The sequence below is a fragment of the Mustela nivalis genome (assembly GCF_964662115.1).
Source record: "Mustela nivalis genome assembly, chromosome: 17".
In the NCBI taxonomy this organism is placed as follows: domain Eukaryota; kingdom Metazoa; phylum Chordata; class Mammalia; order Carnivora; family Mustelidae; genus Mustela; species Mustela nivalis.
Genome location: NC_139036.1, coordinates 12,388,001 through 12,398,160, shown reverse-complemented (window position 1 = coordinate 12,398,160; position 10,160 = coordinate 12,388,001).

Here is a 10,160-nt window from a genome sequence, read left to right as displayed (position 1 = left end):
TGGTCTGTCCTCCTGGGTGCCCAGGCACTGGTGCAGCTGTGACCAAGCACTGGAAGTCACCCATGTGGCGGCCAGGGCTGAGCGGGCAATGCTGGCTTCTATGGGGCTCCAGGCTTGGCAGGAGGAGGCCGGACTCCTGGATCCACACTCCTGCCACTGTGCCATGTGGGCCCCAAACACAGGGTGGGTATCAAGCTCATCTGCGGCCCTGGCAAGTGTGGGCAGGGGATCCGCTGGCCAAGATGCTGCCTTTGGTTTGAGGTGCTGACTCGGTTGAGCTGGGGCACTTCCCTCCCTGACCACATGGGTACGAGCATCTTCAACAGGGCCCTGCACCCCATAAAGCTGGACGGGTGCAGCCTCCTGTGATGAAAAGGTCAGAGCTGACTCAGTGGCTTGTGGCCCGACTCATAGCTCCTGTCTGACACTCCACTGAGGCTGTGCATCATTCACCCAAGCTCGTCATGGTTCCTTGAATGTGCCAGGATCTTTTGCCTCCCAGTTCTGCTCCTGCTGCTCTCCCCGTGTACAAGGTCCTCCCTCATTCCCAGTGTAGCCCCAATGCTCTCCCTTCCCTGAGCCCATCCCCCACTGCCCCATGGGCCAGATTTCCTTCCTCCTCAGTGACCCAAGCCCTTTTTGTCCTTACAACTTGCTGAGTGGGGTTATGGTTCTTGCCTGAGCCTGTGTCCTGTGTGGCCCACAGTTTCTTGAGGGTGGAGACCACTTTCTCCAGTACTGAATCCTGTGCTGGTCCTTGCTTGTCTGCCTTGTATCCTACTGTGGGATCCCACGATGTGCTGCATTAAATGGGATTGAAGGTCGGCCAGCTCAAGGGGCAGGAGCTGCTGTTTCCTTGTATTTGGGGTAGGAGCAGGGTGGGGGGTGGGTAGTGGCTCTGACTGCTGCGATCTGGTCCCTGATCTCACAAACAGCAAACTCCCTGCCGGGCACAGTGTGGGACTTTGGGTGGGGACAGGGGTCTTTTAGAGAGGTTCCAGCCTGGCCTTTGAGAAAAAGTGCCAACACCAGGCAAAATGTAAATGCTGAAATTTGACAACAGCCACGTCCCTAGCGTTCTGAGGCCACGAGAAGTAGAGCTAAGAGGGACAAGGGGCTGATTCAGAAGGGGAAATTAATTGAGTATTAGAAGGAAGGCTATGATTGATCCAAGGTCAAGCTATCATGATGGAGTTTCAGGCAATGTTTGTGGGAACTTCAGGACCACTTGATGTAAAACCACCAAAGCAGCCCACATTTGTTGGTCCTGAAGCCAGGTTTCCTGTCCCTTACTGGCATAGGTCCTGCTGCCCTATGGTCAGAGGACTGAGTCTGCCGCTGGCCTCTGCCCAGGCTGGAAGGTTGTGGTGATGAGGGATGGAGTGACTGGCCCCAGAGGGCAGCTGGGGAAATCCCTGCTGCGTCAGTCATGGGCGCCCTCTCTGTCAGCAAGACTTCCTGCTCCCTCCCAATCCTGTCTGCCCAAGGGGACAGGTGTGCGATTCCTGAGTGACAAGAGACAGTCAGGGCTGCCCCAGCCTCGCTCCGCCCCCTACACAGCCTTGGCCTGCTTGAGGAGGGAGGGTGTAGAATATTCCCCAACATCTGGCCTGGAGGCAGGTGGCCCAGGTGGTTGCTGGGGGAGGGGACTGGGATGACAAAACCAGTCAGAATTAATGACTGTTGCTGTTTATTGAGTTCTTTCTGTCCTCTGGGTCTTGTTGAAGTCCATTCTATGTGTTTTCTCACATAATTCTGCAAGGCAGATTGATTGATTGATTTAAGGTTTTTTTTTTTTTTTAAGATTTTTATTTATTTGTCAGGAAGAGGGAGTGAGAGTACAAGTGGGGGGAGTGGCAGGCAGAGGGAGCAGGCTCTTCACTGAGCAGGGACCCTGATGTGGGACTTAATCCCAGGACGCTGGGATCACGACCTGAGCCAAAGGCAGACGCTTCACTGACTGAGCCACCCAGGTGTCCCTGCAAAGTGGATTTATTATGCACATTTCACAGACAGGAAATGGGAGAAATGACTTGCTCAAGATCATAGAGCCAGAGAGGGGTGAGGTTGTCTGACACCAAGGTCTGAAGTGAATAGTTTCTGGTGGTAAGTGGTGTTTTGTTTTGTCTTTAAAGATTTTACTTACTTATTTGAGAGAGAGAGAGAATGAAAGAGGGAGAGAGTGAGACAACATGGGGCGGGGGGTTGGGGGGGCAGGGCCAGAGGGAGAAGCAGACTTCCTGCTCAGCGGAGAGCCTGATTTGGGACTTGATCCTGGGACTCCAGGATCATGTCCTGAGACGAAGGCAGACGCTTAACCAACTGAGCCACCCAGGTGCCCCTGCTGGTAGTCTTTGAATGGGGACTTCCTTTGTCTCTACAAGGATCTGATCCCAGACTTTGAAGGACAGATACCAAGTTTTGGTCCTGGCTACCCTAGGATCGACCGAGCCCGTGCTCAGCTGTGGCCTTTCCTCCCAGGGCTCAGGGCAGAGCCCTTGACCATTCATGAGGCTCTCCCCCCAACATGTTCTCTTTGACTCTTCACAGCATCCTTGGAAAGTAGTTGTAATTCCCATTTCCCAGTTGGGGAAACTGAGGCCCTTGATGGGAAGCATCAACTACAAGAGAGAAAAGAGTTGGGACCAAAACTTTGGCCTTGGCACCTGTTGCCTCCCCTGCCTTCTCCTAGGCTGGGCTGCTGTGTGGATGTGGGGTGACTCAGGCAGGGCGTGTGGGTGGGCAGGCGCTGCAGCTAGGCTGGTGGGTGTGGCCTGCATGACGCCTAGGGCGGGTGGCCCAGCCAGTTCTGCCTCTGACGCCTCATTTCAACCCTCTCTCTGCCTAGGATGAGAGCCTCCCGCCGCCTCAGCCGCAGTCCCTCCGGGGGTCCCTGGGCCCAGGACATGCGATGATCTCAGAGCAAAGGCAGCCACCACCACCCAGACCTCATCAGGGGAGTCCTCACCACACATGGCAGCCAGCACTCTCCAAGGTCCTAGGGGACCCCGGAGTGAGAACCCAAGGGGTCCTTTAGGTCGCATCTGCCCTTTGCTGACAGGCCTTGGGAGAGGGGTTGGGAAGAAGCTTGGATTTCTAGCAGGAGAAACAAAGTGAGGTGTGAGCTCTTGGCCTGGGAAGTAAGTGCAGAGCCCAGGTTCTGATGGACCCAAGAAACTTCCCTGAGGTTTGGAGATCTTGGGAGGGGGAAGGGCTCACAACCACCTAGGGGCAAAGGCGAGACTCTTGTCACCACTAGTGGACCCCGGGATGTGGCTCTCCAGTGCAGGAAAGTGAGGGGGGGCGTTCGGGATGAGATGAGGTAGCCCCCAGAGCCTGAGAGAGACAAGGCCCAGGCACCTCACAGAGGAAGAGCCCGCAGCTCCAGGGGCTCCCTGTGGGCCCCAGGTCTGGCCTGTCTCCCGGGAAAGGCCATTCAGTCAGTATCACGGCTTGGGAGCACTTCTCCGGTGAGGAAGGCCAAACCCAGGGAGGGAAGGCAAGGCAGTGAGAGAGTCCCACAGGTGAGAATCCTGAGTTTATGGGGTGACTCAGGGAGCTAATTATCTCCACTAATTATAGCTCCAGCCCAGAGTTTTCTTGACCCTCTCCTGCCCCAGCTTCCCCATGGCTGCCCCAACTCATGGGCCCAGTGCTGGGAGGATGGAGCGGCTGGATGTCATGGGTGAGCGCTCTAGGGTCCTGGGGTCCTTTCAGCTCATTCATCAGAAGGGAAAACAGAGGCCCAGGGTAAGAGACATGCCCTCCACCACCCTCTCAACCCCCTGCCTCAGTCTCGGTTTAGCTCGGCCTTTGAGCCTTATCTGTCCATAGACCAGTCCTGGCTGAGGAAGGAGTTAAAGCCCACCCTTCCTCATCCTGTGACTGCGGATACAGTCAGGGACCTACATGCTCATGATTCTTTCTCGGTAGGAGACTTCATCTCTCTGACCTCAAGTTCCCTGCATTCCAAGGCCAAAGCCTTCCCCTGGATAACTCCTCCTCTCCCAGGGCTGCTGACTTTGGGGAGGGCAGCTGTCCCATTTCCAAACCTCACTGCCATCTGATAACGAACGGCTCTGGATACTTTTTCCAGGAAGCTTTCCTATCTGGGCCAGGATTACCAGTGGCCCCAGCTCTACTCCGCCTAGCTAGGCTCTTCTTAGAGGAACTCTGTCCCTTGTTCCTATCTCCAGGACCCTGAGGGTGTTCTCTGAGGGCTGCTCAAGCTGAGGATGGCCCCCTGTTGACTGCAGAGTCACCTCTTATCCACGAACCCTTGGTCCTGTCCATCTTATCCTATATGGCCAGCCCACCCTTCTCCATGGCTGCTGGCATATACCGCCCCCACAGTGGCCTTCTGCCAGCTAGCTCACACCTAGCTCCATGTGCTAGTCTTCTTCATCCTTCATAGTCTGCTATCGCTAACATGTCTGTCTTCTGTGTAAACCCTCCCATGCCCGCTGCCCTTGGGACCAGCTACAACTCCTCTCTGGTGTTTCAGGCCCTCATAACATGGCCCCCCTTGCTTTTGGAGCCTCTCACATCAGTGGTCCCTAGAACTCCCCGGGCTCTGCAGCCACACCAGCTCTTGCCACTTGCTATCTTTCTTGACCTGTGGTCTTTGCTCAGGCTGTCCCCTCTGCCCAGATTGTCCTTCCTCTACACAGAGACCTCTAAGGTCCCCTTAGAGTTCTCAAAAGACATGGGCAGAAGAGCTGCTGTCTCCAGTGGGAACCCTGCCGTCCTGCAGGAGAAGAGGCCAGCAGAGATCACCCCCACCAAGAAGAGGTAGGACGGGCAGGCTTCGGCACTGTGTTGTGAGGGCACAAGAGGGATTCTGATGCCCATCCTCAGGCAGCCCTTGCCTGGGGTTGACACAAGACTGTCTCATCTGGGGTGACCTGGTATCCGGCTAGGTATAAATGGGGGAGGGTGGGGAAATAGCCCTACATATTCAGGGACTGAGCTAGGGAAGCCAGTGCAATGGGAAGAATCAGGGAGGCCTCCTTGAAGGGATCAGAGGTGCTGAGGCAGTAATATTCAGGAGGGCTTCTCGGGGATGCAAGGGATCCCTGGAGCCATCCTTGAGACAAGGAGGAGAAAGAGGCATGGACATTCCAGGCAACCCGGATCCCCAAATGAATGCTTTTTTCACATACGCCAACTGCTTTCCCCTCCCATCAAATTTCCCATCCAGGGTGTTCAAGCTCTTAAACACCACCTGTGTAACGGGCAAGAAGCAAAGGCATCTCCTCATAGGGTGATGGTTTGCTGGGGTTGTCGGCAGGCAGTTGGCATCCTGCACACACGTGCTGATGGTGTTTTTGTTACTTGGAGCTCCATCTTCATCACGGTCATTGTTATTGTCACTCCAAGGGGCCCCTGGGAGCTGACTAGGACTGGGATGGTTACGACTACTTCCCAGCTGGGGATGTGGAGGAAGCAAAGCGCGGGAGTGTTTCTCCAGGGTCATCTCTGGCGCCTGAGCTGCTTCCGTGACAGTTGCCCAACCCCTTTCAGCCCAAATGGCCCTCCTCACCACAAGCTGTGTCTTCACTGGACCTTGGTGGCCCGGATGTGATTTAGCTTCTTTGCCCTGCCTCCTCTGGCCCCAGCCCCAGCCCCTGCTTGGGCCAGAGGTGAGAATGGTGATTTCCCTTCTGTCTGTTGTTTTTGAGTAATAATTACTGAAGTTTTCTGTGCACCAGGGCCCAGGCTGGGGAGGCTGAGACACAGAGAGAAAGAATACCCCTCCCTACTCACAGTCTTGTGAGAAGGGCACCCAGAAGAATGTGAGATGTGTCCCAACTTCTGAGAAGGGATCTGAGAAGACTGTGGGCCTTCTCAGGGCACTTCCTGGATGAGTTGGTTTAACGTGGGTAATGGCAGGTGGAGAGGAAGGGCAGCGGCATCCCCAGATGGAGGCTTGGGGCAGGGACCAGTGAGCAAATGTGTAACTGAAGTGCTGGATGGGTGGTAGAATCTTGGAGAACATGAGTCCCATGGGGGCTGGGTCTTGGGGGTTGGTTAAAGAGTTCGGACAAACCTGAGGGCAGTCAGGAGCCACAGAGGGATTTTATGTGAGATAGAGGGCATGGTGAGATTTGCATTTTGGAAAGGATAGTCTGGGTGATCTATGTGGATGATGGATTAGAGGGGAGACTGGGAGCAAGAAGATGACAAGGAGGCTCTTGGGAAGCTTGAGTGACAGCTGGTAAGGTCTGAACCTGGGTGACCAGGGATGGGGAAGAGGGGGTCAGGTCAGAAGTTTATCAGGATCATGGGGTCTGCAGGATCAACTATGAGAAGGGAGGGACAAGGGAAAACAAGAGACATCCCCTTCATTTAATGGGAGGGTTGATGGGGCCATCTCTGACATGAGCACGTCAGAGGAGGAGCAAGATGAGGAGAGACAAGCCAGGTTCAGGTGTGAATGTCGTCTGAGAAGTGCCCGAGGAACGTGCAGGCGGAGGCTCCATCCTGGAGTGCAGGAGAGAAAACTGGGCAGACCTGGGGCTATGGGGGCAGCCTTAGTTGTCTAGATAAGGGCAGAGATTCCAGATCCAAGCCATGAAGCACCACCCTCCTGCCTCTCTTTCCCTTTCCCTGCCTTCTCCCATTCCTAGGGGAGCTTTGGACCTCAGGGAAAGATGGTGAACACGGCTTCAGGAAAATCCCAGGATCTTCCCACAGTCAAGCTGCCTTTTCTGAGCCTTTCCCTGTTCATGAACTTAGCCTCATACTTAGCTCTACCTCACACAGCCAATGGGCTGGGTGTGAGATGTGAACTTCATCTCATGAAGCAGTAGCACCTTCTACCCAAGGGCTCCTTGTGGACCCTCAAGTGCCTACTTCTCCCTGAAGGTTTGAGCATCTCCCTCAAAACTGAGTATAGGACTCAGCCTAGATAGGAAAGGAAAAGAAAAGAAAAAATTCAATGTAAATAAAGAAGGCCAGTCTGACCAGTAAGGAAATCTGTAGTAATGGTGGGACTGAAGATACCAAGTAATCTAAGTAGGGAGAGATTTTTGGACTCGGAGCTTTTCCTGAGCCATCATGCTATTTCTCATGAGCAGCTGCCACTGTGGCGTCTTTCCTGAATCCTGAGCAAGGCAAATGCCCTGAGGTAGACATGGGCTTATGAAGGTTATGGAGGAGCTGGCCTTTTGGAGATAAGAGCACTTGGACAATTTTGGGTACAAAGTAGCTGGTCACACAGCCTCCTTCCCAGCCCCGGAGATGCTCAGGGGATAGTTCACCGTCTTCAAAGGGACAGAAATGAAGGAGAGATGGTGGAGAGCTATGTGCTCACCTGAGTTAACAACACTCGTGAGGTGTCCTTTGGTCTGGATCAAAGGTAGGAATAAACAAACGGCATATGCTGCGGGTTAGAAGCCAGGCTGTCACATGGCCAAGACATCACCATCTGTCACTGTGGCAGGTGAAATGTGGTATGTGCAGTGGCAATTAGGGCGTGTGTGGGATGGACTGTCATGGTCTACAGCTCCTTGTCCCAGGAATTGGGTCCTTGCTCACGGTCAGGGATCTTTCCAGTCTGACTTTCACCCCTCTCCTTCCTAGCCACTGAAGACTTCCTCTGACGTAGTCCTCACCTTCTGCCGTAGAAGCTTTTCTTCTACCTGCTCTCCCTGCTTCTGGGGATTTTCCCTTGTCTCGGAGGACAAGGTTCCTGGAAGGGTCATCTCTTCCTTCCCGTTTCCCACATTTCCTACATGGAGCATATTAGTAGTTTTTGAGTTAAGTAGGTGGGTCGGTGCAACAGAGACAGAGTGGGTGAACTGATGAGTAAGTGTCCTGGGGGCTCAGCACAGTCCCTCAGCACAAATGAGGACACTTTGTGGTAAGATGAGAATACATTTCCTCCACTCCCTCTGTCCCTTTGGTTTCCAGGCCTGGAATAGATAGATGCTGCCATGATTTGGTTTTTGGTCCACCCTGGGGGCCCCCTATGGACTCTGGGAGGAGACCTTGAGAAGGAGAGGAGTTGGAGGAAAGGCAAAGGACCCTTCCTCAACTTCTTGGGAAAGGCTGAGAAAAAGATGAGAGCTTTGGGCAACAGAGAGCCCAGTAGGAGTCACCTGAGGTTTATACTCATTTGTCAGTCTATTGGGTCATTCCACCCACCTCTGTATCTATCTGCCAATCTGCCCACCCAACTACTCATTCCTCAGCCGTTCATGCATCCATCCAGCCTTCTAACCATCTTATTCATCCCTCCAACTTATCTGTCCATCTATCTGATGAGCCATTTTCCCTTCCTTTTACACATTATCTATCCATTTTCTACTCCCCTGTTCAGTTAAGTCTTCCAAGTGTCGGAACAAGTATTGGGTTCTGGAGAATTAAGGACACTGCAAGTGTATTTCCTCCCATTGAGGATCTTATAGTTGAAGGTCGGGTGTGTTATCTGGAGCAGGGAAAGCAATGACCTCATTGTGCTATGCCCTGGTCCCTGGTCCAATCCTTGGGACCAGTTCTGAACAGTCCACCAGAACAATAGCTCTTCAAATGGTTTTTTGCTCATCTGTGCACCATCTAATCCCCATCTCCCAGAACAGTGTTGGGCATACGGTAAGTGCTCAATAAATATTTGTTAAGTAGATGTATACCAAGGAGACTAGACAAGTAAGAATAGCTTTAGGGTGGCATTTCTGGGGCACTTCAGGGATGCTGGGAGTGCTGATCCAACTGGATGACCTCTGATGCCCACTTTAGCTACACAGTCCATTTGTGGATGATTTAGAGCAGTCCTGGCTGCAGAGTCCAGATCATCTGGCCCAACCACTCTCCATCCTCGGGTCACACAGGAGGCAGAGGCTGAGGCAAAGCCAGACTAGAACCCAGGTTTTGGGCTCCCAGTCAGGGGTGTACTTCTCTTTTGGAAGAAGGATTTGATTTTAGTTCAGATCAGAAAGTTCCTCTTGATGGGCGGAAGACAGGAGGGTGAGGGCCAATGTGCCAGTCAGTGCCGCCTCCCCACCCCAATTATGCCCCAGTTCTGGACTGGTTCTGAGACTTCCAGTCTCGTCTGTTTCTGGAGGAGAGGAGAGGGAGCCCCGGGTCTTGCCTGGGAAAGTCCCAGAAGACCCTAGAAGACCCTGGAATACCCAGGACTCGCTCATGCCTGCCCATCTGGGGAAGTGGGCTATGTTGGGCAGTATCCACTTTCAGCTAATCCCTAGAACCAGTTTGGCTGGAAGAAGGTCCAGAGGGCCGAGAGGAGAGCAGCACGGATAATGGTATAAACTGTGAGCCTGGAATCACGAGTCAGTTCTCTGACCAACGTGGCTTCTATCCTTGGGGTAAAAGGGTATCCATGGTGATCTGCTGCTCCATCCTGGGCCTTAGTTCCCTCATTTACAGAATGGGGCCAAGTCCTTTCCCTGCTACCCTTCTGAACTTGACACGGCTGGAACTGTACTTTGGGAGCTCTTCGGTGGTCTTACGAGAAAGGGAGGGGGCATGTCGATCCTCCTGGGCGTGGGAAGGAAACAGGCAGCAAAAGCACTTAGGAGAAAGAGCAGCTGGTCAGGAGGCCACTCTCCCAGGCCAGGTCACAGGGCCAGCAGGTACGTGGCAGCAGCCACGGGGTGGCGGGTATCGCAGCAACTGGCCCTTGTCCTGGTGCTCATCATCCTGGTTGTCATGGGAGGGCTTGTCCCTGAGTGTGTGATTGTGGGTTCTGTGAGCATGCCTGTCTCTGTTTGTGGGTGTCTGGCTCGGGAGTCATATCTTGGATGTGTGTCTCGCCTCTGAGCGGCCAGAGTCTGTCCCCTTCCCTGGGACTTCGTCAGGTCACAGGCCCTGGGCCCACAACTCTCTTCCAGGCCTGGGAGAAAGTGTGCCCTTCACTTGCCCTCTACTTCTCATGTCCACTGTCCAAAGTGGTCTCCTGAGTTTTCCTTCTTGACGAGGATTCTTAGTCTTGTCCTCTGAACTTTTACGTGCTCTCTTAGCTCTAGGTCTGTTTTCTGTGCTGACACAACTGTATAAGAGATGATCAAAGGGGGTCGAATATGCCCTGGCAGCCAGGAAAGGCCTTTGTCGATGTCAGCATCGAGGGACTGCCTCCTGCAAGGGCTCTTCTTCAGACCTGAGGCCAGAGGGGCTATTGCGGGAGATGACGGGGAATTGTA